This window comes from Meles meles, unplaced genomic scaffold (genome assembly GCF_922984935.1).
Source record: "Meles meles unplaced genomic scaffold, mMelMel3.1 paternal haplotype, whole genome shotgun sequence".
NCBI classification, from domain to species: domain Eukaryota; kingdom Metazoa; phylum Chordata; class Mammalia; order Carnivora; family Mustelidae; genus Meles; species Meles meles.
Genome location: NW_025721303.1, coordinates 80,609 through 107,342, shown reverse-complemented (window position 1 = coordinate 107,342; position 26,734 = coordinate 80,609). Strand labels below are relative to the sequence as shown.

Here is a 26,734-nt window from a genome sequence, read left to right as displayed (position 1 = left end):
CTAATGCACATTGGGAGGGGCAGAGGGAGAGAGAGAAGCAGACTCCCTGCTAAGCAGGGAGCTCGATTCAGGACTCCATCCCAGGACACTGAGACCATAACCTGAGCCAAAGGCAGGCACTTAACTGACTGAGCTACCCAGGTGCCCTGTGGTAGAGAGCTCTGTATCTGCAACCCCCTGCCCATGCTTGATGTGCAATAAATTTTGGTCTCATGCAGGCAAGAGTGAGTGAGGAGACTTTTTCAGTTACCTGTCCTTGGTTTCCTTTTCGATAGGTTTAAAATTAGGAATGGAGCAAGACACCTGGGTAGTGATCTCAGAACAGGGTGAGAAACTCTACAAGATGATGTGCAAACAAGGAAATATGACCAAAGACAGAAAAAGAAAACTGACCACATTCCTTAAATGCTTCCTTGGAAGGTAAGGTCCATAGTCTGGGTGCATGGATTTCTTTCATATTTTCACTATGTCATGTATCAACTACCCTTCCTTCAATGATTTGCTTTTCTTCTTTAAAAAAAATATTCCAGGGCACCTGGGTGGCTCAGTGGGTTAAAGCCTCTGCCTTCAGCTCAGGTTATGATCTCAGGGTCCTGGGATCGAGCCCCGCATCGGGCTCTCTGCTCGGCGGTTAGCCTGCTTCCATCTCTCTCTCTGCGTACTTATCATCTCTGTCTGTCAAATGGATAAATAAAATCTTAAAAAAAAAAAAAAAACATTCCTCTGGGCATTTTTGAATATCTTTTTACTGTCAACATTTCCTGGATGATAGTGAGGTGAAGGAATGGACCTAGAGCCCGCAATCATGGAAGATTTTAGACCTCTATCCATCCATCCCTGACGTCAACAATTTCAGATGTATGGTGTTCTGAGGGGGAAGCAGACACTGGGGTCAGGCAGGGCTGGCAGGAAGCAGGTTCACTGAAGGGGGAGGAAGTCTAGCAAGGATGTGAGTACAGGGCCTACAAGTCAGAGAACCAAAGAATGTAAGACACAGAGTCCAAACCCGAGACTCATCAGCACTTTGACAACTGGGCTCAGGTTGAAGGACCATCGATGAGGAATCTGAAAAAGAGGGTCCTGCAAGGGGCCTGGCACAGAGCAACAGGCAGAGAGGTTGCCTGGGTTTTGAGCATAGACCCACTGTCGGTCCACTGGGGTCTGCGGGCAGCAGCACGTGGAAGTCCCTGCCGGGTGAAGGGTGTAGAACCAAAGGGAAGGGCGGCTGCCTTAAGCTATGCCCCGTGTTGGCTGTTTCCATATATTTCTAATCCTCAGATGCATACTCTGCATTTATAATCTTTATATTTTTTAAAGATTCAGAAACCAGCTCTCAGGGAGTTTACCAGGCCCGCCTTCATACAACCAGTGAATGCCAATGTCAACTCTGTAGAAGCAGACTGGAGTGGTAGTTCAAAGCCCACACTTCGCAGTCAGAGTGTCTCCATGCAAATCTGGTCCTACCTCTGGCTAGTTGAGCGATGTGGGAAGTTTAAATGTCTTTTTCCTCTCTAAACATGAAGATGATCATAGTGCTTACCTGTAATGCCTACCAGAATGTCTTCTCGATAAGTTATGCAGATACCATAAAATAACCATAGGCCACACCGGCTGCCAACCCAGGTAGAAGAATATAAGCCAGGAAACCCTGGCCTGCAGGGCAGCATGGGGCCCCTCCTTCAGGGGCTGGGGTCCTCACAGCAGAGCACTCAGCTGCCAGTAAGCTGCTGTTGCTGTTGGTAGGCCCCCAGCTGACGGCTCTTGTGGGAGAGAAACCCACCTCTGGGGCATAACTTCCGGGGTTGTCAGAGGAACATGCCTCTTTATAGGAGTCACTTCAAGCTATAGCTTCTCACCAAGAATGTATTCATATTCCATATAGCCATCAGGAGTCATTTTGGCCATGATCAATGCTGCCTGGTAACCCAGCAGATGCCCTGCCTCCATCAGGTTCCAGGGAAACAGAGCTCCAAGGCTGACCCAGGGTCAAGTTTTCCTAATTAAAGGAGCTGGAGTCTTGTTAACTAAAGAGTTAACACGTGGGTGGAGTGTGGAGAGGGTGGCTGGGTGATGGACAGTGGGGAGGGTTTGTGCTCTAATGAGCGCTGTGAAATGTGTAAGCCTGATGATTCACAGACCTGTACCCCTGGGGCAAATAATACATTATATGGTAATAATAATAATAATAATAATAATAATACTAAAAAAAAGAGTTAACATGATCTTACACGGCCAAAGTGCTAGTTAGTTACAATGATATGTGAGCGTTCTCCACAGTGCCTGATAACACAGGAGAGACTTGGTAAATTTTAGTTTGTTCATTGTGGCTTTTTCCATAACAGCACACTAGCTTAGTTACTAGTTACTAATTATAGACCAAGTTTGAGATTGTTTTTGACTGGATCAGGATCCTTTCGCAGAGTGTTGATGGGATCTTGTGATTTCTGTAGGTCCCATGATAAAGCCAGCCAGTAACTTCCTTTCTTATCCCTTCTCTTTCCTTCCCCTATGCTCCTAATTAATAGAAGTTCTTACGGTGTGTTCTTTTCCTCATTTTAATTTGGCATATTCAGGAATCTGCTGACATCAGAACAGAGAATGATGCTTTCGCTACATACCAACCAGCTCAACCCATTTGTCAACCACTGACATTTCGTAAGTGCTCAAAATGTGCCATACACTGTGCTGAGCTCCTGACATACATCAGCTCATTTAATCCTGTGACGGCACTGTGGAGTTGATATGCTTTTTTTTCCCCAAGATTTTACTTATTAGAGAGAGAGAGAGAGAGAGAGGGGAGCAGAGGGAAAGGGACAAGCAGACTCCATGCTGAGTGCAGAGCCCGATTTGGTGCTTGATCCCAGGACCCTGAGATCATGACCTGAGCCAAAGGGAGATGCTTAACTGACAGAGCTACCCAGACATCATGGAATTGGTATTATTATTTTTGTGCTATTGAAGAAAAAACTGAAGTTTTACTTCTTTTTAAAATTTTCTTTCTTTTGGATGGCTTTAACAACTTCTTCTGCCTTAAAATGTACTTTTTAGACTAGATATCCATTTTTAGAATTCCATGCCCCTCGGTTATTTGACTTTAGCCATAGGTGTTGCTTTTGGTTTTGAAATAAATGGAAAAGTAATTTCCTGACACCTTGTATAGCTTGTCTTCTCTGACCTCTGTGCAAAGTTGAAACCATTCTAAAATGTATCCATTACTTTATGTAAATTTCAAATGTTATATTTTTATAACATGAGCACAATAAAGTATTTTATTGTAAAATGTTTCTCTACTTAGTGTTCTTTTACTGATACCACATGGCCCAAAAAACAGTACCAAGCTGGTGCTTTCCTGTGTTATAAAATATCATCCTACTTATCTGTGATGTGGGGCTCCACCCCACACCCCAAAATGGTGAAAGATGTGGTTTGTTCATCCTCCCTGGCCTTTCACAGCCACAGCAGATGGATGTGGTAGACAGTTCTGATGGGTGGTTTTGTGCTGGAATATTCCTTTTTTTAAGATTTTATTTATTTATTTGAGAGAGAGGGAGAATCAGAGAGAGAGAGCACAACAGGCGGGAGGGCCAAAGGGAGAAACAGATGTCTCAGTGAGCAGGGAACCCAATGTGGGGCTCGATTTCCAGACTCCAGGAACATGACCTGAGCCAAAGGCAGATGCTTAAGCGACTAGGCCACCCAGGTCCCTCCATCCCCACCCCCCAGCTGACATTTAAATTCAAGAATGCATTTATTAAAAACCGTATTTATAAAAAAAACCAAAAAACGTATTTATTTATTTGTTTATGTATTTTTAAAGGTTTTATTTATTATCTGAGAGGAGAGAGAGAGAGAGCACAAGCATCGGGAGGGGCAGAGGGAGTGGGAGCAACAGACTCCCTGCTGAGCAGAGAGCAGGAGGTGTGACTGATCCCAGGACCCCGAGATCATGACCTGAGCCAAAACAACCAACTGAGCCACCCATGTGCCCCACTAAATAACTTCAAAATTTGAAAACAGTATAGTAAAACTATTGGTGTGTACTAATTTTATATTGCTGCAGAATAAATAAATAACAACACACCTAGTGCCTTGAAAGAACACCTATTCATTAGCTCATAATTCTATACGTCAGAAAGAAGTTGAGGGGGAGCAATGCTGGGCTGTCTGCTTAGGGTCTCACAGGTCAAAATCAAGACCAACATCAAGTGCTGAGCCTTATCTTAAGGGTCTGAAGAAAAATTCACTTGCAAGCACATTCAGGTTGTTGACAGAATTCAGTCCCCCGTGATTGTAAGAATAAGTCCTACTTCTGTGCTGGCTGTTGGCCAGGACCACTCTCAGAAGCTGCCTGTGTTCCTTGGTACATGGCCCCTCTATCTTCTAAGGCAGCAGTGAGCAGTGGCTCACTGAATCTTTCTTGTGCTTTTAATTTGTCTCTTACTCTTGTGCCACCAGCCTGAGAAAACTCTCTGCTTCAAAGTGCTCAACTGACTGGGTCAAGCTCACTTGAATAATTTACATATTTTGAGGTCAACTGACTTGGAATTTTAGTTTCCTATACAAAATTCATCCATACCACTACCCAGATTAGGATTTGGTTACAAAACCAAGGGATGGGATTCTTGATAATGGGGTAAGAGAACACGTTTAGAATTCCATCTACCATATGGGGTGTGCAGTTTTTTGGGGTTTGCCTTCTTAGAGTTCAAACACACTGGTTTTCTGTGCCTAGAAAGCCATATTCCAGTCTATCTCTTATATTCAGTCATTATTATTCTGTTTATTTTGTCTGTTTGCTATCTTTAGGATCTTGTTGTATTCTCTTTACAGTTAAAACTACTCTAAGAATTTCCCTTGGTGTTTATTAGAGGTCTCCGTAAGTTGAATAGGTATTATATAATAGGGTTTAGGTAAGCATGAATGAATGGAAATGAGTTTTCTAGGATAGAGTAAAATTTAAATAATTTGGGGCTTCGCATATGTGAAAAAATGCAAGCTTAAATGCACTACAAATATTTCTTTATATTGAGGCTCCTTCCAAAGCTGCTTGATGAAAGCATGGTAGAAATAGACTTCTTGGGGAGGCAGGTGTGGGAAAACTCTTTAACTATTTCACTGGATTTCTATTGCAGTGAATTTGTGTCATGGCTCTTGGAAATTGGAGAGATTCACAGGCCTGAGGAAGATGTACACTTTGGACAAGCATTATTAGAAAATGGAATCACCCACCATGGTAATTATTTTGTTAATTACTAAGCTATTCTCTTTGGCCACCAGTTGGAAGCATCTTGATTCTGTTAATCAATCTGGCTTATAGTAAATGTCTACATTATAGGATGCTTATGTATTTTTAACATTTCAAGTACCTAATATATATAGAACTGCAGTTCTGGGAATTTTGTGGAGTATGGGTTTATGGTGATATATTTGCTAATTTTAATGTGAATGGCTATGAAACAGGCAAAAATTAGAAATACGGGTAAGTATTTACCTGGGATAGTGGAGGAAGACATGGCAAGTTCTTTTTTATTTTTTTTTATAGATTTTATTTATTTATTTGACAGACAGAGATCACAAGTAGACAGAGAGGCAGGCAAAGAGAGAGGGAAGCAGTCTCCCTGCTGAGCAGGGAGCCCGATGTGGGACTCGATCCCAGGACCCTGAGATCATGACCTGAGCCGAAGGCAGCAGCTTAACCCACTGAGCCACCCAGGCGCCCCGTGGCAAGTTCTAATTGGAGTATTTGGGGCTGCATTATGAGGGAAAGGGCCTCATGTAAGGCATTGTAGAATGAGTAGAACTCTGACAGGGCAGAAGGGAAGAAAACTGAAAACTGTTGGATGTGGGAGATGAGGAGTGAAGAGCAAGATCAGGTTACTGTGAGATTTCTGTCTGGTTGACAGGGATGATTATTCAGAAGGAGCAGGGTGGGAGAAGATAAAGGGTTTTTGTCAGGATCGTTATAAGACATCCACAGGGGAACACCCAGCAAGAGTTTGAAAATATATGTGTAAAGCTCAGTGTATACAATCGTGGTAATCATTTCAAGAGAGCACCAGTTTCCTGAGAAGATAAGTAACAAAGAAGAATGCAGTGATAATGGGACTGAGAAGTAAAGCTTGAAGAATTTCTAATGCAAAATGTGGGAGAGGAGAAAAAGAGGGAATTATGAATAAACATAGGTATTTGACTAAGCTACTTCAATGTTCTTTTTTTTTTTTTTTCCCAGTTAGAGTGGGATGAAACTGAACTAGATTCTCCCAGGTTTTCCTCACCATTCTGGGTGCCCTGTGAATTCTACCAAAATAGATCGCTAATCAGACCACTTTTGTCACTTCCAAGATCCCCACCTTCTTCCCAGTTACAACTTCTCCTTCCTTGCTCCTGCTTTTGTCCACCATCCCTATGACACAGCCTCCAGGAAACAGCTGGAGACCTTTTAAAACAAATGTAAGCGCAAAGCATTCTCCTGCTTATAATCATCTCCTGGCATCCCATTACACTCAAAGAAAAGTCTGGAACCTCTTCCTTACTATGGTCCAGATCTCTTACCATGGCCCACAAGGCCCCACATAATAGGGCCCCTGACTTCCTCTGTGAGTTGGCAAATAATGTTGTACCCAGCTCATTACACTGTGGCCCCTGTGGTTTTCTGTCTCTTCCTTAAACACTCTGGGATGAATCTTTGCTCTTGCAATTCTCATTCAGCTATTATTTATTAATTCCTAGTATATACCAGGGAGTTTTCTAGGTGCTGGAGGGACAGCACTGAATGAAATGACAAGAGTCGCAGTATTCATGACTCATGTCTTCAGTGACACTCTTTGAGAATCTTATCCTATTACCATAAACTGTGTTTTTAATTTTTGAAATTATCTTCATGAACTTATCACTCTCTAAATTATCATGCTATTTTATTTGTTTATTTATTATTTCTCTCTTTACTTCCCATATTGATTCTGGCCCCCCATCAAAATAGAAGTACTATAGGAACAGGATACGTGGAGTGCCCATCACATGTGGGTGCTCCATAAATATTTGCTCAGTGAATGAATAAAGGAGTAATTATATTGTTAGTAAATAGATGATAATAGTGATAAATTGTAGGTGATTTTGTACTTGATTCTTTAGCACCGTGAAAACATACCACATATCATCTAGTGTGCTAAAACACATCATCCAAAAATTATAGGTAAAAATGAAAAGATGTTGAGTTAGAGGACTTTCCTCTTGGATGCTTCTCTTTCCTTTCTTCTAACCCCAAGCCCAAATGTATATGTGAGTCAAGAAGGGAATATGTTGTGTTTTGTCCTGCAGTCTACTGAAGCTCAAGTAGGTGGACTATCGAGAGGTTTTACATACAATCATAGACCTTCAGAAATCTGGTGATTCCTTTCTCATTTAGGCTACGTACTTCCAGGAACAATGTCTTCCCAGTAGAGCAAAGAAGGGAAAATCTATGTATGAACTATTTGTTTATTCCTTTCCTTACTGACTCTTTCCTTCATTCTGTGTGTAAGATATTATGCTACCTAGCATAAAATTATCATGTTATGGCCTTTATTTCTTATGGCCTAATAGTTTTAACTATCTTTTTACCTTATTCATCAAGCAATCCAGGTGTTGACATATTTCCTTTCAGAAAGGTAGAAATCCACCAGGATGGGTAATTAACTTTTTGCTGAGAACACTGAGAAGGAAAACTGTATTGGTTAGCAATAGATGCTCTAACAAATTTAAACCTCAGTACAGTCCCATTCTAGAAGGTACATTTTCTCTCAGGTAAAACCAGTCACTGGTGGAGGATGTTGGAGGCACCAGGGTTTTTTGTCCTGGAAGACAGGCTCACTTTCCTTCAGGGCAGGGCTCTTAACAGTCATTTTGAAGGAGTGTTGGAGTTTTTGGATTGTTTGTTTTAAATGGGCCTGTACACTCCATGTTTTCCCTTACATTTGTGTGCATGTCCTTAGATGCAAGTCAGTTCCATGACCACTCCTTATTGCAAGAGAAAATTAGAAAAGTAGTGTAGGTTCATGCCCAAGGGAAATAAAAGCTAAACCAATTTGGTAAACAGCGATCCAATGCCTGTCACTGAAGTATAGCTCTCTGGTCAGTATATAATCTAGGGAATTATATTAAAGCCAGAGTAATTAAACAAACATGACGATGTTAATACTGATATCAGCATATAATAGTCATAAAAATGACTTGTCACTCCACCATTGACTGCTTTTTACCTTTGTCAAATCCCCATTGGACAAATTGGGGTCGGTCTATTTCTGGGTCCTTGATTCTGTTTTACTTTAACTATTTTTATTCTGTTGCATTTGTCTATCCCTTCACCAACACCACACACTTTTGATTAATCTAGCTATAGATCTTGAAATTCGGTAGAAGGAATCATTTGGTTTTCTTCTTCAGTTTTATTTCTCTTCTTTTTCTAGGTTCTGAAGCAGAGAGCTTATTGTTTTGAGACGCCTTTTGTTTTTAGACAGGGAGAGACTGAGAAAGAGAGAGAGACAGGGAAGGGGTGCAGAGAGAGAGAGAGAGAGAGAGACAGGGAAGGGGTACAGAGAGAGAGAGACAGAGAGAGAGAGATTATTAAGCAACCTCCATGCCCAGCACCAGCACAATGCAGCTTCAGTCTCACAACCCCGAGTCTGATCATGACCCGAGTCAAAATCAAGAGTTCGACTAACTGAACTAGACACCCATATGCTTCTCCTCCTTTCTAACATATGCACTGAGTGCTCTACATTGTGCTGTTCAATGATTTAGCTGTGTCCCACAAATTTTCATATGTTGTATGTCCATTTTCCTTCACTTCAGTGCATTGAGATTCTAGCTTTGATCTTTGATCATCTAGAATGTTACTTTCTCAGTGTTTGGATATTTGTTATATTTCTCATTTGGATACCTAGTTGGCTTTTTAAAAAAAATTTTTTTTTAATATTTTATTTACGTGACAGAGAGAAATCACACCAGACAGAGAGGCAGGCAGAGAGAGAGGAGGAAGCAGGCTCCCACTAAGCAGAGAGCCCGATGCGGGCTGGACCCAAGAACCCTGGGATCATGACCTGAGCTGAAGGCAGAGGCTTTAACCCACAGAGCCACGCAGGCGCCCCCCTAGTTTGCTTTTTAAAAAAAAACTGAGTGGAAGTGTTGGGTCACTATACTGTGCACCCAAAATGCATATTCTGCTGCTTGTTCACTGGAATTTAAATCCAGGCCTTGAAAAAGAAAAGGAACTGTGAACTGTTTTCAAGAGGGAGCTCTATCATCTTCCATTCCCAACAGCGATGCAGGAGCGATCCAGTCATTCCACATGCTGCCTTGCATGGGGTAGTGCGGTCTCTCTCTCCCTCTCAGATGCATTTGTTTTGCATGATGGTGATAGGTGTGCAGTGAGAGCTCATTGGAGTTTGAATTTTAATTTCCTCGATGGCAACTTTTCATGTGATTTCCGTCTATATGCTCTTTGGTAAAGTGTTTCGGTCTTTTGCACAATTTGTTGTTTTTTTTTTTTTTTTCTGACTGGATGGCTTGCTTATTTGGGGGTCAACTTTTGAGGTTCTCTACTTGAGAAAGGAGTGCTTTATCAGGTCTGTGGTTTGCACCTATTTTCTCGAGTTTGTAGCTTACCTTTTAAAGTCTTCTTAACAAGGTGTTTCATACAGGACAGACTTCCAATTCTGATTCTTGGATCATGTCTAATGAATCAACTTTTCCTGTATGGAAAATGATTTGATGTCCAGTCGGAGGACTCTTTCCCTAGCTGTCCATTCTGGAAATTGTTTCCCTATAAGATTTATCATTGTACATGTAAGGCGGTGATAAATATTGAGTTAATTAAAAAAATTATTTTTTTTTTCATTTTGAGAGAGTGAGCATGACATGAGCGGGGCTTGGGGTGGAGGGAGAAGGGAAAAGAGCATCCTTAAGTAGGCTCCCCAGTGAGCTTGGAGCCTGATTTTGTCCCGGGACCCTGAGAGCATGACAAGAGCCGAAATTAAGAGCTGGCTGCCTCAGCGACTGAGTCACCCAGGCGCCACGAGTTCAGTTTTGTACAGAGGATGAGACTTCGATTGTGGTCCTCGTCCTCCTCGTCCTCCACCTCCACCTCCTCCTCCTCTCTGCACCTCCATCTTCTTCTCCTCCTTCTTCTTTGTCTCTGGAAGTCCACTTGCTCTAGCACCATTTATTCAAAATGCTGTCACTCCTCCATTGAACTGCTTTTCCCCTTTGTCAGAATCCCATTGACATGTTGGTGGTTGGTCTCTTTCTGGGTTTGATCCTGTTCCACTTATCTATCTTTATACTGTTCCATTTGTCTATACCTTCACCAACACCACACACTCTAGATTACTGTAGCTGTAGATCTTGAAATTGGGTGGAAGAATTCCTTTGGTTTTCTTCTTTAGTTTTATTTTCTCATCTTTTTCTAGGTTCTGACGTGGAGAGCTTATTGTTTTGAGACAGGGAGAAACTGAGAGAGAGAGAGACAGGGAAGAGGTACAGAGAGAGAGAGATAGAGACGGATTATTAAGCAGCCTCCATGCCCAGCACCAGCACAATGCAGGTTCAGTCTCACAACCCCGAGTTTGATCATGACCCGAGTCAAAATCAAGAGCTGGACTAACTGACTGAGCCTCCCAGATGCTCCTCCTCCTTTCTAACATAGGCAGTGATTGCTCTACATGGTGCTGTCCATTGATTGTGCTGTGTCCCACACATTTTCATATGTTGTATGTTCATTTTCCTTCACTTCAATGCATTGAGATTTGATCTTTGATCTTTGATCATCTAGAATGTGACTTTCTCAGTGTTTGGATATTTGTTATCTTTCTCCTTTGGATACCTAGTTTGCTTTTTAAATATTTTTTTTTTTAATGTTGAAATTGTACAACCGAGAAATTGATCGATAGGGTTGTCTTCGTTTCAGGTGTACAATATAGCGATTCCCCTCCCCTACCCCACCTGCTGTCAGCTCCGGTTGCAGGCACTGATGTGCCTTGGACACTCAGGTGCACCTCCCCCACCCCTCCTCCCTTCAGCTCCTGTTGCCAGGCACTGGTTTGCGTTGGAGACGGAACCCTCATAGGGGTTCCAAGCACTTCCTAGTGGCCCAGAAGACACTGGTGATCGGAGACCAAGCCACAAGGCTCTTTGGAGCCAGCTGGGGGCCATACAAATGCCTCCCCACACAGTTCTGGAGCCGCTGTGGGCTGTCCTGGAGCAGCTGTGGGCTGCTGGGTTGGTGATAGACGAACGTTGGCCACATGTGCCACGAGTCTCTGGGTTTCGCTGGGAGATCCTGGTGTGCACTGCAGTGGTGGTGTTCCTGGGAAAGAGTGCACTCAGCTTCCGAAGAAGAAAGTGGCAGTGTGCCCAGAACGAGGAAGTCTCTGGAAAAGGCATGGAGAAGACTGAACCGGACGCACAAGCCCGTGGAGCTGTCGCATCATCCGAGCCGAAGGCCAGTCCTCTCCCGTTCCAGCTTCTTGCTCTGGCTGCCCTGAATCAAGATGCCGGGTATTGGTCAGTGGGAAACACCACGCAACTGCTGAAGGGAGTTCGGGAAAGGCTGTTGAAGAGCCCTCACCAGCTGCCTCCTGAAAATCCCATCTGTGGAGCAGCCCAGGAAGATGGAGAAGCCCTGCTGAGGAAAACACCAGAAGGCTTCAAGGACAGCCGTGATCTGCAGGCAAGTGCAGACCCGCTGGTTCAGGAGATTGGCAGCTGTGGACAGAGAGTGCAGGACGAGGCAGGGCAGGCAGGCAGGCCAGAGCTTCCTGAAGGAGGAGTGCGGCGGCAGGCCAGCGCTGAGGGCCAGAGCCAACAGCACACCCTCAGGCAGATCCTCCTGAAGGGGATGCATGTGCTAGAGCTGCTTGGAGATCATCTGGAAGGTGGGGGCTCAAGGAGGCAGGTGGAGACTGGCTCCTCCTCCCCTGACCACGTGCCCTCAGGCGGGAGCCCCGTGAACCAATTAAAGCCGTCCAGGGCACTGAAGAAGGCACGTCAGAGGAATGAAGAGCTCCCAAGAAACCCAACAAGCCACCAAGCTGAGCCAAGGACCTGTTCACCTACGGAACACCCTCCTGGACGGTGAGATTCCGAAGTTGCGCCTGAAGCTTGAGGCAGACCGAAGCTGTGCGAAGAGCACCTCAGACACCTGGAGAGAAAGATGATGGAGGAGAAGGCACGCTGCCTGCAAGTGAAGAACGAGCTTGCCAAGGTGCGCAGGAAGGCGGATGCTGCCCACTGGCACTTGGGCCTCTATAGGAACATGGCCGCCGACCTGCACCGAGAATGGCAGAAAATCTCCTCCTTGCATGAGCGGGAACGCCTCCTGGTGGAGAAGAGAAGTGAGGAGAGCCAGAAGGCTGTCCTGTGGGCAGAGAGGGAGTTCCAAAGGCTCCAGGCCCAAAACCATTGCCTCAGGCAGAAGCTGGCCAACTCTGGGCCCAAGGTCCAGCCTGTCTCCGGGGGGCCTCCTGCTCCTGCTCCTGCTGTTCCGGGCACAGCCTCCAAATACCCTCAAGGGCCAAAGGCTCCCCTGAAACCCAGGAAGCCCAAGAAGGGAGCAAGGGTGCACTGGCCAGACTCCAAGTTCTCAGGTCCCCTGCAGGTCTGATTCCCTTGCCCAGCAGCCACCAACACTCATAACCAGAGCACAAAAGCTCCTGTGCTTACCCCTTCAGCCATACCCATGGCTCCTTTGACTTGAGATCCACCCCATCCTTTAGCCTGATGCTCCATATTCCCTGGAGCCGTATGAGTGTGAGAGAATATTTTTCAGTGTTCAGCGTAACACAAATAAAAATAAAAATATCCAATGGCTGAGACTACTGCTCCTGAGAATGGATTTGATTAAGGGATTCTATGCCAAGCAAGGGACGGTTTGAAGTGTCTTTTATCGATCCCTTAATCGTCCCAATAACCCAGTGTGTCATGTCTGACTGAGGTTCAGACAGGGGAAACAACTTGCCCCAAGATCACACAGCTAGTGAATTTCAGAGCTCCCGTTCCAAACCAGGGTTGTCTAATGGTCACCTGCTGTGCCAATAACTTCTACTACAATGGCTAGTACTGTTCTTCTTCTTCTTCTTCTTCTCCTTCTCCTTCTCCTTCTCCTTCTCCTTCTCCTTCTCCTTCTCCTTCTCCTTCTTCTTCTTCTTCTCCTTCTCCTTCTTCTTCTTCTTTCTCCTCCTTCCTCCTTCCTCCTTCCTCCTTCTTTCTTCTTCTTTCTTCTTCTTCTTCTTCGTCTTCTTCTTCTTCTTCTTCTTCTTCGGAGAGACAGAAAGGGTGACGGAACACACACACACAAAGGAACGCATACACATGCAGGCGGGGGAGGGGCCGAGTTAGAGAGATTCCTCGACAGGCTTGGGACTCAAGTGCTGAACCAGACGCTGGTCTGGATTTCCCAGATCACGTGATCAGCCCTGAACCGAAATCAGGAGCCAGACACTGAACTGACAGGCACCCTTGGGCAAGGAACTTCTAGGCAAGCTGCTGAAGGATCCCAGAAGGGCTTGGTAAAATGTTCCCCTCGTTCACGTCCTAGGATGTGATGATTCTATGCAAAGATAATAGTGCATATAATATAATCTAACATAATATATAATAATATAAGGATGCAGAGATTATAGTGGTGGCTAGCTGAGGTCAAGTCCCAGCCAAGTAGGGAGGGCAGCCTTTAAGGGTCTCCAACGATTCCCATCTTGGGTACACATCGTTTTGTGTTCCATACTCTACCTCTTGATTCGAGTCAGAACTACTGACTCCCTTGTAAAGGACAGAATGTGGCCAAAGTGATAGGATGTCCCTTCGGAGGTGAGTTGACAAAGAGACTGGTCTCCTCTTGGGCTTGCCCGCCCTCTGTCCCTCCCTCCCTCATCTGTTCCCAGGGAAGCCAGCTGCTCCTTGGGAGCTTTATGCTGGAGAGGCCCACGGGGCAAGGAATGACTATTTCTTGCTTCCAGCCATGGAGGGCCTCTGGCGGCTCACAGCCAGCTGAGTGAGCTCAAAAGCAGACTTACCCCCAACAAGCCCGCAGATGACTGAAGATCCAGAGGCCCTCTTGACTGCAGCCTTGTGAGAGATCCTGAGCCACAGGGACCTGGCTAGTTGCACCTGGATGGCTGGCCCACAGAAACCATATCAGGTTATGAATGTTGTTTTAGGCCCATTGGTTCGGGGAAAACCTTCAAGAAAGACAGGAGTGTGACGCCAAATGTTTGGCTTCTGACCCACCCCCCCTCTCCTGGGGTTGAAATTCCAGGGAAATCAAGAGATGGTAGAAACGCCTGAGAGTTGAGGGTAAACAATGGAAGAGAAAGGACATCTATTCTGATCGCCATGGATCTCTGTGAGAGGACATCCTCCCACTTGATCCTCCTGTGTCGAAGGGTGGGAAATGCAGGAGGAGACACCTGGCAGTGTGGTCCAAGTCGGCTGAGAGCACTCGACCCAGCCCCACAGAGCCTCCTAGAAGGCAGAGAAAGAGGCCAGAAGTTCCCTGGGGCCCCTAGAGAAGGCCCCTAGAGAATGAGATGAGTTGAAAGCCTGGGACCTGGTCGTTGGACTTCTAGACTGGAGGGGAGATGGCCTGTGGAAGGGCCACTGCCCGCAACCCCTGTTGGACCAGACCCCTCCTGTCTGTTTTGGGAGCCTGGGGGTGAATATGAGAATGAATTCATGTAGAAGAGATGGTGTTCTAATGCTTGGTTTCAACTTCTTGAAATCGTTTCAACTTCTTGAAGTCGTTGACATTCCTTTTCTCCTTGTCCCCAGGACCACCATGAATGGGAAGGGGCCTTCAAAGAAGCAAGACGAGAACATCTCTTACAAGGCTGTCCAGTGTCAATATCCAACCACTGCAGTCACTTCTACCCCCTTGGCAGCCCCACTGCTTCCATCAGGACACAGATCCGCTCCTGTACAGGTTTTTGAGCAAACGTAAGTTTGGATTTCTCTCAGAGAAATGCCAAGAGTGCAATGACTGGGGTCCTAGGGTGGTTGCAAGTCTAGTTTTCAGAGGAACTGTGTGGAGGGTTGGGTCACTATACTGTGCACCCGAAAAGCATATTCTACTGCTTGTTCCCTGGAATTTAAATCCAGGCCTTGAAAAAGAAAAGTAACTGTGAACTGTTTTCAAGAGGGAGCTCTATCATCTTCCATTCCCAACAGCGATGCAGGAGCGATTCAGTCGTTCCACATCCTGCCTTGCATTGGGGAGTGGGGTCTCTCTCTCCCTCTCGGGTGCATTTGGTTTGCATCATGCTGATAGGTGTGCAGTGAGAGCTCATTGGAGTTTGAATTTGAATTGCCCCGATGGTAACATTTGATGGGATTTCCATCTGTATACTCTTTGGTAAAGTGTTTCGGTCTTTTGCCCATTTTTTTGTTTTTGTTCTTTTCAGACTGGATGGCTTGCTTCTTTGGGGGTCAACTTTTGAGGTTCTCTCCTTCCGACAGGAGTCCTTTATCAGGTATGTGGTTTGCACCTATTTTCTCCCAGTTTGTTGCTTCCCTTTTGGGTCTTCTTCACAAGGTGTTTCAGACATTACAGACTTCCAATTCTGATTGTTGGATCATGTCTAATGAATCAACTCTTCTTGAACGGAACATGATTTGATGTCCAGTCGGAGGATTCTTTACCTAGCTGTCCATTCTGGACATTTTTTCCCTAGAAGATTTATCATTTTACATAGAAGGCGGTGATTAATTTTGAGTTAATTTAACAAAATTTTTTTTCTTTTTGAGAGAGTGAGCATGCGCATGAGTGGGGCGTGGGGTGGAGGGAGAAGCGAAAAGAGCGTCCTTAAGCAGACTCCCCAGTGAGCTTGGAGCCTGATTTTGTCCCGGGACCCTGAGAGCATGACAAGAGCCGAAATTAAGAGCTGGCTGCCTCAGCGACTGAGTCACCCAGGCGCCACGAGTTCAGTTTTGTACAGAGGATGAGCCTTCGATTGTGGTCCTCGTCCTCCTCGTCCTCCACCTCCACCTCCTCCTCCTCTCTGCCCCTCCCTCTTCTTCTTCTCCTTCTTCTTCTTTGTCTCTGGAAGTCCACTTGCTCTAGCACCATTTCTTCAAAACGCTGTCACTCCTCCATTGAATTGCTTTTCCCCTTTGTCAGAATCCCATTGACATGTTGGTGGTTGGTCTCTTTCTGGGTTTGATCCTGTTCCACTTATCTATCTTTATACTGTTCCATTTGTCTATCCCTTCACCAACACCACACATTTTTGATTACTATAGCTGTATATCTTGAAACTGGGTGGAAGGATTCCTTTGGTTTTCTTCTTTAGTTTTATTTTCTCATCTTTATCTAGGTTCTGACGTGGAGAGCTTATTGTTTTGAGACAGGGAGAGACAGAGAGAGAGAGAGAGAGAGAGAGAGAGAGAGAGACAGACAGGGAAGGGGTACAGAGAGAGAGAGATAGAGACGGATTATTAAGCAGCCTCCATGCCCAGCACCAGCACAATGCAGGTTCAGTCTCACAACCCCGAGTTTTATCATGACCCGAGTCAAAATCAAGAGTTGGACTAACTGACTGAGCCTCCCAGATGCTCCTCCTCCTTTCTAACATAGGCAGTGATTGCTCTGCATGGTGCTGTCCATTGATTGAGCTGTGTCCCACACATTTTCATATGTTGTATGTTCATTTTCCTTCACGTCAATGCATTGAGATTTGATCTTTGATCTTTGATCATCTAGAATGTTACTTTCTCAGTGTTTGGATATTTGTTATCTTTCTCCTTTGGATACCTAGTTTGCTTTTTAAATATATTTTTTTTTAATGTTGAAATTGTACTTCCGAGAAATTGATCGATAGGGTTGTCTTTGTTTCAGGTGTATAAGATAGCGATTCCCCTCCCCTACCCCACCTGCTGTCAGCTCCAGTTGCAGGCACTGATGTGCCTTGGAGACTCAGGTGCACCTCCCCCACCCCTCCTCCCTTCAGCTCCTGTTGCCAGGCACTGGTTTGCGTTGGAGACGGAACCCTCGTAGGGGTTCCAAGCACTTCCTAGTGGCCCAGAAGACACTGGTGATCGGAGACCAAGCCACAAGGCTCTTTGGAGCCAGCTGGTGGCCATCCAAATGCCTCCCCACACAGTTCTGGAGCCGCTGTGGGCTGTCCTGGAGCAGCTGTGGGCTGCTGGGTTGGTGATAGACGAACGTTGGCCACATGTGCCACGAGTCTCTGGGTTTCGCTGGGAGATGCTGGTGTGCACTGCAGTGGTGGTGTTCCTGGGAAAGAGTGCACTCAGCTTCCGAAGAAGAAAGTGGCAGTGTGCCCAGAACGAGGAAGTCTCTGGAAAAGGCATGGAGAAGACCGAACCGGACGCACAAGCCCGTGGAGCTGTCGCATCATCCGAGCCGAAGGCCAGTCCTCTCCCGTTCCAGCTTCTTGCTCTGGCTGCCCTGAATCAAGATGCCGGGTATTGGTCAGTGGGAAACACCACGCAACTGCTGAAGGGAGTTCGGGAAAGGCTGTTGAAGAGCCCTCACCAGCTGCCTCCTGAAAATCCCATCTGTGGAGCAGCCCAGGAAGATGGAGAAGCCCTGCTGAGGAAAACACCAGAAGGCTTCAAGGACAGCCGTGATCTGCAGGCAAGTGCAGACCCGCTGGTTCAGGAGATTGGCAGCTGTGGACAGAGAGTGCAGGACGAGGCAGGGCAGGCAGGCAGGCCAGAGCTTCCTGAAGGAGGAGTGCGGCGGCAGGCCAGCGCTGAGGGCCAGAGCCAACAGCACACCCTCAGCCAGATCCTCCTGAAGGGGATGCATGTGCTAGAGCTGCTTGGAGATCATCTGGAAGGTGGGGGCTCAAGGAGGCAGGTGGAGACTGGCTCCTCCTCCCCTGACCACGTGCCCTCAGGCGGGGGCCCCGTGAACCAATTCAAGCCGTCCAGGGCACTGAAGAAGGCACGTCAGAGGAATGAAGAGCTCCCAAGAAACCCAACAAGCCACCAAGCTGAGCAAGGACCTGTTCACCTTCGGAACACCCTCCTGGACGGTGAGATTCCGAAGTTGCGCCTGAAGCTTGAGGCAGAGCCGAAGCTGTGCGAAGAGCACCTCAGACACCTGGAGAGGAAGATGATGGAGGAGAAGGCACGCTGCCTGCAAGTGAAGAACGAGCTTGCCAAGGTGCGCAGGAAGGCGGATGCTGCCCACTGGCACTTGGGCCTCTATAGGAACATGGCCGCCGACCTGCACCGAGAATGGCAGCAAATCGCCTCCTTGCATGAGTGGGAGCGCCTCGTGGTGGAGAAGAGGAGTGAGGAGAGCCAGAAGGCTGTCCTGTGGGCAGAGAGGGAGTTCCAAAGGCTCCAGGCCCAAAACCATTGCCTCAGGCAGAAGCTGGCCAACTCTGGGCCCAAGGTCCAGCCTGTCTCCGGGGGGCCTCCTGCTCCTGCTCCTGCTGTTCCGGGCACAGCCTCCCAATACCCTCAAGGGCCAAAGGCTCCCCTGAAACCCAGGAAGCCCAAGAAGGGAGCAAGGGTGCACTGGCCAGACTCCAAGTTCTCGGGTCCCCTGCAGGTCTGATTCCCTTGCCCAGCAGCCACCAACACTCACAACCAGAGCACCAAAGCTCCTGTGCTTACCCCTTCAGCCATACCCATGGCTCCTTTGACTTGAGATCCACCCCATCCTTTAGCCTGATGCTCCATATTCCCTGGAGCCGTATGAGTGTGAGAGAATATTTTTCAGTGTTCAGCGTAACACAAATAAAAATAAAAATATCCAATGGCTGAGACTCCTGCTACTGAGAATGGATTTGATTAAGGGATTCTATGCCAAGCAAGGGACGGTTTGAAGTGTCTTGTATCGATCCCTTAATCGTCCCAATAACCCAGTGTGTCATGTCTGACTGAGGTTCAGACAGGGGAAACAACTTGCCCCAAGATCACACAGCTAGTGAATCAGAGCTCCCGTTCCAAACCAGGGTTGTCTAATGATCACCTGCTGTGCCAATAACTTCTACTACTATGCCTACTACTGTTCTTCTTCTTCTTCTTCTTCTTCTTCTTCTTCTTCTTCTTCTTCTTCTTCTTCTTCTTCGGAGAGACAGAAAGGGTGACGGAGCACACACACACACACACAAAGGAACGCACACACATGCAGGCGGGGGAGGGGCCGAGTTAGAGAGATTCCTCGACAGGCTTGGGACTCAAGTGCTGAACCAGACGCTGGTCTGGATTTCCCAGATCACGTGATCAGCCCTGAACCGAAATCAGGAGCCAGACACTGAACTGACAGGCACCCTTGGGCAAGGAACTTCTAGGCAAGCTGCTGAAGGATCCCAGAAGGGCTTGGTAAAATGTTCCCCTCGTTCACGTCCTAGGATGTGATGATTCTATGCAAAGATAATAGTGCATATAATATAATCTAACATAATATATAATAATAGAAGGATGCAGAGATTATAGTGGTGGCTAGCTGAGGTCAAGTCCCAGCCAAGTAGGGAGGGCAGCCTTTAAGGGTCTCCAACGATTCCCATCTTGGGTACACATCGTTTTGTGTTCCATACTCCACCTCTTGATTCGAGTCAGAACTACTGACTCCCTTGTAAAGGACAGAATGTGGCCAAAGTGATAGGATGTCCCTTCGGAGGTGAGTTGACAAAGAGACTGGTCTCCTCTTGGGCTTGCCCGCCCTCCGTCCCTCCCTCCCTCATCTGTTCCCAGGGAAGCCAGCTGCTCCTTGGGAGCTTTATGCTGGAGAGGCCCATGGGGCAAGGAATGACTATTTCTTGCTTCCAGCAATGGAGGGCCTCTGACTGCTCACAGCCAGCTGAGTGAGCTCAAAAGCAGACTTACCCCCAACAAGCCCGCAGATGACTGAAGATCCAGAGGCCCTCTGGACTGCAGCCTTGTGAGAGATCCTGAGCCACAGGGACCTGGCTAGTTGCACCTGGATGGCTGGCCCACAGAAACCATATCAGGTTATGAATGTTGTTTTAGGCCCATTGGTTCGGGGAAAACCTTCAAGAAAGACAGGAGTGGGAAGCCAAATGTTTGGCTTCTGACCCACCCCCCCTCTCCTGGGGTTGAAATTCCAGGGAAATCAAGAGATGGTAGAAACGCCTGAGAGATGAGGGTAAACAATGGAAGAGAGAGGACATCTATTCTGATCGCCATGGATCTCTCTGAGAGGACATCCTCCCACTTGATCCTCCTGTGTCGAAGGGTGGCAAATGCAGGGGGAGACACCTGGCAGTGTGGTCCAAGTCGGCTGAGAGCACTCGACCCAGCCCCACAGAGCCTCCTAGAAGGCAGAGAAAGAGCCCAGAAGTTCCCTGGGGCCCCTAGAGAAGGCCCCGAGAGAAGGAGATGAGTTGAAAGCCTGGGACCTGGTCGTTGGACTTCTAGACTGGAGGGGAGATGGCCTGTGGAAGGGCCACTGCCCGCAACCCCTGTTGGACCAGACCCCTCCTGTCTGCTTTGGGAGACTGGGGGTGAATATGAGAATGAATTCATGTAGAAGAGATGGTGTTCTAATGCTTGGTTTCAACTTCTTGAAATCCTTTCAACTTCTTGAAATCGTTGACATTCCTTTTCTCCTTGTCCCCAGGACCACCATGAATGGGAAGGGGCCTTCAAAGAAGCAAGATGAGAACATCTCTTACAAGGCTGTCCAGTGTCAATATCCAACCACTGCAGTCACTTCTACCCCCTTGGCAGCCCCACTGCTTCCATCAGGACACAGATCCGTTCCTGTACAGGTTTTTGAGCAAACGTAAGTTTGGATTTCTCGCAGAGAAATGCTAAGTGTGCAATGACTGCGGTCCTAGGGTGGTTGCAAGTCTAGTTTTCAGAGAAACTGTGTGGAGGGTTGGGTCACTATCCTGTGCACCCGAAAAGCATATTCTACTGCTTGTTCCCTGGAATTTAAATCCAGGCCTTGAAAAAGAAAAGGAACTGTGAACTGTTTTCAAGAGGGAGCTCTATCACCTTCCATTCCCAACAGCGATGCAGGAGCGATCCAGTCGTTCCACATCCTGCCTTGCATTGGGGAGTGGGGTCTCTCTCTCCCTCTCGGGTGCATTTGGTTTGCATCATGGTGATAGGTGTGCAGTGAGAGCTCATTGGAGTTTGAATTTGAATTGCCCCGATGGTACCTTTTTATGGGATTTCCATCTGTCTACTCTTTGGTAAAGGGTTTCGGTCTTTTGCCCATTTTTTTTGTTTTTGTTCTTTTCAGACTGGATGGCTTGCTTCTTTGGGGGTCAACTTTTGAGGTTCTCTCCTTCCGACAGGAGTCCTTTATCAGGTATGTGGTTTGCACCTATTTTCTCCCAGTTTGTAGCTTCCCTTTTGGGTCTTCTTCACAAGGTGTTTCACACATTACAGACTTCCAATTCTGATTGTTGGATCATGTCTAATGAATCAACTCTTCTTGAACGGAACATGATTTGATGTCCAGTCGGAGGATTCTTTACCTAGCTGTCCATTCTGGACATTTTTTTCCCTAGAAGATTTATCATTTTACGTAGAAGGCGGTGATTAATTTTGAGTTAATTTAACAATTTTTTTTTTCTTTTTGAGAGAGTGAGCATGCGCATGAGTGGGTCGTGGGGTGGAGGGAGAAGCGAAAAGAGCGTCCTTAAGCAGACTCCCCAGTGAGCTTGGAGCCTGATTTTGTCCCGGGACCCTGAGAGCATGACAAGAGCCGAAATGAAGAGCTGGCTGCCTCAGCGACTGAGTCACCCAGGCGCCACGAGTTCAATTTTGTACAGAGGATGAGCCTTCGATTGTGGTCCTCGTCCTCCTCGTCCTCCACCTCCACCTCCTCCTCCTCTCTGCCCCTCCCTCTTCTTCTTGGGCCTCCTTCTTCTTCTTTGTCTCTGGAAGTCCACTTGCTCTAGCACCATTTCTTCAAAACGCTGTCACTCCTCCATTGAATTGCTTTTCCCCTTTGTCAGAATCCCATTGACATGTTGGTGGTTGGTCTCTTTCTGGGTTTGATCCTGTTCCACTTATCTATCTTTATACTGTTCCATTTGTCTATCCCTTCACCAACACCACACATTTTTGATTACTATAGCTGTAGATCTTGAAACTGGGTGGAAGGATTCCTTTGGTTTTCTTCTTTAGTTTTATTTTCTCATCTTTTTCTAGGTTCTGACGTGGAGAGCTTATTGTTTTGAGACAGAGAGAGAGAGAGAGAGACAGGGAAGGGGTACAGAGAGAGAGAAAGAGAGAGAGAGAGAGAGAGATTATTAAACAGCCTCCATGCCCAGCACCAGCACAATGCAGGTTCAGTCTCACAACCTCGAGTTTAATCATGACCCGAGTCAAAATCAAGAGTTGGACTAACTGACTGAGCCTCCCAGATGCTCCTCCTCCTTTCTAACATAGGCAGTGATTGCTCTACATGGTGCTGTCCGTTGATTGTGCTGTGTCCCACACATTTTCATATGTTGTATGTTCATTTTCCTTCACTTCAATGCATTGAGATTTGATCTTTGATCTTTGATCATCTAGAAGGTTACTTTCTCAGTGTTTGGATATTTGTTCGTTTTCTCCTTTGGATACCTAGTTTGCTTTTTAAATATATTTTTTTTAATGTTGAAATTGTACTTCCGAGAAATTGATCGATAGGGTTGTCTTTGTTTCAGGTGTACAATATAGCGATTCCCCTCCCCTACCCCACCTGCTGTCAGCTCCGGTTGCAGGCATTGATGTGCCTTGGAGACTCAGGTGCACCTCCCCCACCCCTCCTCCCTTCAGCTCCTGTTGCCAGGCACTGGTTTGCGTTGGAGACGGAACCCTCGTAGGGGTTCCAAGCACTTCCTAGTGGCCCAGAAGACACTGGTGATCGGGGACCAAGCCACAAGGCTCTTTGGAGCCAGCTGGTGGCCATCCAAATGCCTCCCCACACAGTTCTGGAGCCGCTGTGGGCTGTCCTGGAGCAGCTGTGGGCTGCTGGGTTGGTGATATCCGAACGTTGGCCACATGTGCCACGAGTCTCTGGGTTTCGCTGGGAGATCCTGGTGTGCACGGCAGTGGTGGTGTTCCTGGGAAAGAGTGCACTCAGCTTCCGAAGAAGAAAGTGGCAGTGTGCCCAGAACGAGGAAGTCTCTGGAAAAGGCATGGAGAAGACCAAACCGGACGCACAAGCCCGTGGAGCTGTCGCATCATCCGAGCCGAAGGCCAGTCCTCTCCCGTTCCAGCTTCTTGCTCTGGCTGCCCTGAATCAAGATGCCGGGTATTGGTCAGTGGGAAACACCACGCAACTGCTGAAGGGAGTTCGGGAAAGGCTGTTGAAGAGCCCTCACCAGCTGCCTCCTGAAAATCCCAACTGTGGAGCAGCCCAGGAAGATGGAGAAGCCCTGGTGAGGAAAACACCAGAAGGCTTCAAGGACAGCCGTGATCTGCAGGCAAGTGCAGACCCGCTGGTTCAGGAGATTGGCAGCTGTGGACAGAGAGTGCAGGACGAGGCAGGGCAGGCAGGCAGGCCAGAGCTTCCTGAAGGAGGAGTGCGGCGGCAGGCCAGCGCTGAGGGCCAGAGCCAACAGCACACCCTCAGCCAGATCCTCCTGAAGGGGATGCATGTGCTAGAGCTGCTTGGAGATCATCTGGAAGGTGGGGGCTCAAGGAGGCAGGTGGAGACTGGCTCCTCCTCCCCTGACCACGTGCCCTCAGGCGGGAGCCCCGTGAACCAATTCAAGCCGTCCAGGGCACTGAAGAAGGCACGTCAGAGGAATGAAGAGCTCCCAAGAAACCCAACAAGCCAACAAGCTGAGCAAGGACCTGTTCACCTTCGGAACACCCTCCTGGACGGTGAGATTCCGAAGTTGCGCCTGAAGCTTGAGGCAGAGCCGAAGCTGTGCGAAGAGCACCTCAGACACCTGGAGAGGAAGATGATGGAGGAGAAGGCACGCTGCCTGCAAGTGAAGAACGAGCTTGCCAAGGTGCGCAGGAAGGCGGATGCTGCCCACTGGCACTTGGGCCTCTATAGGAACATGGCCGCTGACCTGCACCGAGAATGGCAGAAAATCTCCTCCTTGCATGAGCGGGAGCGCCTCCTGGTGGACAAGAGGAGTGAGGAGAGCCAGAAGGCTGTCCTGTGGGCAGAGAGGGAGTTCCAAAGGTTCCAGGCCCAAAACCATTGCCTCAGGCAGAAGCTGGCCAACTCTGGGCCCAAGGTCCAGCCTGTCTCCGGGGGGCCTCCTGCTCCTGCTCCTGCTGTTCCGGGCACAGCCTCCCAATACCCTCAAGGGCCAAAGGCTCCCCTGAAACCCAGGAAGCCCAAGAAGGGAGCAAGGGTGCACTGGCCAAACTCCAAGTTCTCGGGTCCCCTGCAGGTCTGATTCCCTTGCCCAGCAGCCACCAACACTCACAACCAGAGCACAAAAGCTCCTGTGCTTACCCCTTCAGCCATACCCATGGCTCCTTTGACTTGAGATCCACCCCATCCTTTAGCCTGATGCTCCATATTCCCTGGAGCCGTATGAGTGTGAGAGAATATTTTTCAGTGTTCAGCGAAACACAAATAAAAATAAAAATATCCAATGGCTGAGACTCCTGCTACTGAGAATGGATTTGATTAAGGGATTCTATGCCAAGCAAGGGACCGTTTGAAGTGTCTTTTATCGATCCCTTAATCGTCCCAAAAACCCAGTGTGTCATGTCTGACTGAGGTTCAGACAGGGGAAACAACTTGCCCCAAGATCACACAGCTAGTGAATTTCAGACCTCCCGTTCCAAACCAGGGTTGTCTAATGATCACCTGCTGTGCCAATAACTTCTACTACTATGCCTACTACTGTTCTTCTTCTTCTTCTTCTTCTCCTTCTTCTTCTTCTTCTTCTTCTTCTTCGAGACAGAAAGGGTGACGGCGCACACATACACACACACACACACAAAGGAACGCACACACATGCAGGCGGGGGAGGGGCCGAGTTAGAGAGATTCCTCGACAGGCTTCGGACTCAAGTGCTGAACCAGACGCTGGTCTGGATTTCCCAGATCACGTGATCAGCCCTGAACCGAAATCAGGAGCCAGACACTGAACTGACAGGCACCCTTGGGCAAGGAACTTCTAGGCAAGCTGCTGAAGGATCCCAGAAGGGCTTGGTAAATTGTTCCCCTCGTTCACGTCCTAGGATGTGATGATTCTATGCAAAGATAATAGTGCATGTAATATAATCTAACATAATATATAATAATATAAGGATGCAGAGATTATAGTGGTGGCTAGCTGAGGTCAAGTCCCAGCCAAGTAGGGAGGGCAGCCTTTAAGGGTCTCCAACGATTCCCATCTTGGGTACACATCGTTTTGTGTTCCATACTCCACCTCTTGATTCGAGTCAGAACTACCGACTACCTTGTAAAGGACAGAATGTGGCCAAAGTGATAGGATGTCCCTTCGGAGGTGAGTTGACAAAGAGACTGGTCTCCTCTTGGGCTTGCCCGCCCTCCGTCCCTCCCTCCCGCATCTGTTCCCAGGGAAGCCAGCTGCTCCTTGGGAGCTTTATGCTGGAGAGGCCCATGGGGCAAGGAATGACTCTTTCTTGCTTCCAGCAATGGAGGGCCTCTGGCTGCTCACAGCCAGCTGAGTGAGCTCAAAAGCAGACTTACCCCCAACAAGCCCGCAGATGACTGAAGATCCAGAGGCCCTCTGGACTGCAGCCTTGTGAGAGATCCTGAGCCACAGGGACCTGGCTAGTTGCACCTGGATGGCTGGCCCACAGAAACCATATCAGGTTATGAATGTTGTTTTAGGCCCATTGGTTCAGGGAAAACCTTCAAGAAAGACAGGAGTGGGAAGCCAAATGTTTGGCTTCTGACCCACCCCCCCTCTCCTGGGGTTGAAATTCCAGGGAAATCAAGAGATGGTAGAAACGCCTGAGAGATGAGGGTAAACAATGGAAGAGAGAGGACATCTATTCTGATCGCCATGGATCTCTCTGAGAGGACATCCTCCCACTTGATCCTCCTGTGTCGAAGGGTGGCAAATGCAGGGGGAGACACCTGGCAGTGTGGTCCAAGTCGGCTGAGAGCACTCGACCCAGCCCCACAGAGCCTCCTAGAAGGCAGAGAAAGAGCCCAGAAGTTCCCTGGGGCCCCTAGAGAAGGCCCCGAGAGAAGGAGATGAGTTGAAAGCCTGGGACCTGGTCGTTGGACTTCTAGACTGGAGGGGAGATGGCCTGTGGAAGGGCCACTGCCCGCAACCCCTGTTGGACCAGACCCCTCCTGTCTGCTTTGGGAGACTGGGGGTGAATATGAGAATGAATTCATGTAGAAGAGATGGTGTTCTAATGCTTGGTTTCAACTTCTTGAAATCCTTTCAACTTCTTGAAATCGTTGACATTCCTTTTCTCCTTGTCCCCAGGACCACCATGAATGGGAAGGGGCCTTCAAAGAAGCAAGATGAGAACATCTCTTACAAGGCTGTCCAGTGTCAATATCCAACCACTGCAGTCACTTCTACCCCCTTGGCAGCCCCACTGCTTCCATCAGGACACAGATCCGTTCCTGTACAGGTTTTTGAGCAAACGTAAGTTTGGATTTCTCTCAGAGAAATGCCAAGAGTGCAATGACTGGGGTCCTAGGGTGGTTGCAAGTCTAGTTTTCAGAGAAACTGTGTGGAGGGTTGGGTCACTATCCTGTGCACCCGAAAAGCATATTCTACTGCTTGTTCCCTGGAATTTAAATCCAGGCCTTGAAAAAGAAAAGGAACTGTGAACTGTTTTCAAGAGGGAGCTCTATCACCTTC

General features: G+C 47.7%; 1 long non-coding RNA gene across 1 annotated transcript; it reads left to right on the top strand.

Moving 5' to 3' along the window:
- The first annotated feature begins 362 nt into the window (after nt 1-362).
- Nucleotides 363-14,838, top strand: LOC123936309. Its single transcript, XR_006817217.1, has 3 exons — nt 363-420; nt 5,133-5,233; nt 14,800-14,838. It is a non-coding gene; the product is annotated as an uncharacterized LOC123936309 (long non-coding RNA).
- Nucleotides 14,839-26,734: the final 11,896 nt, after the last annotated feature.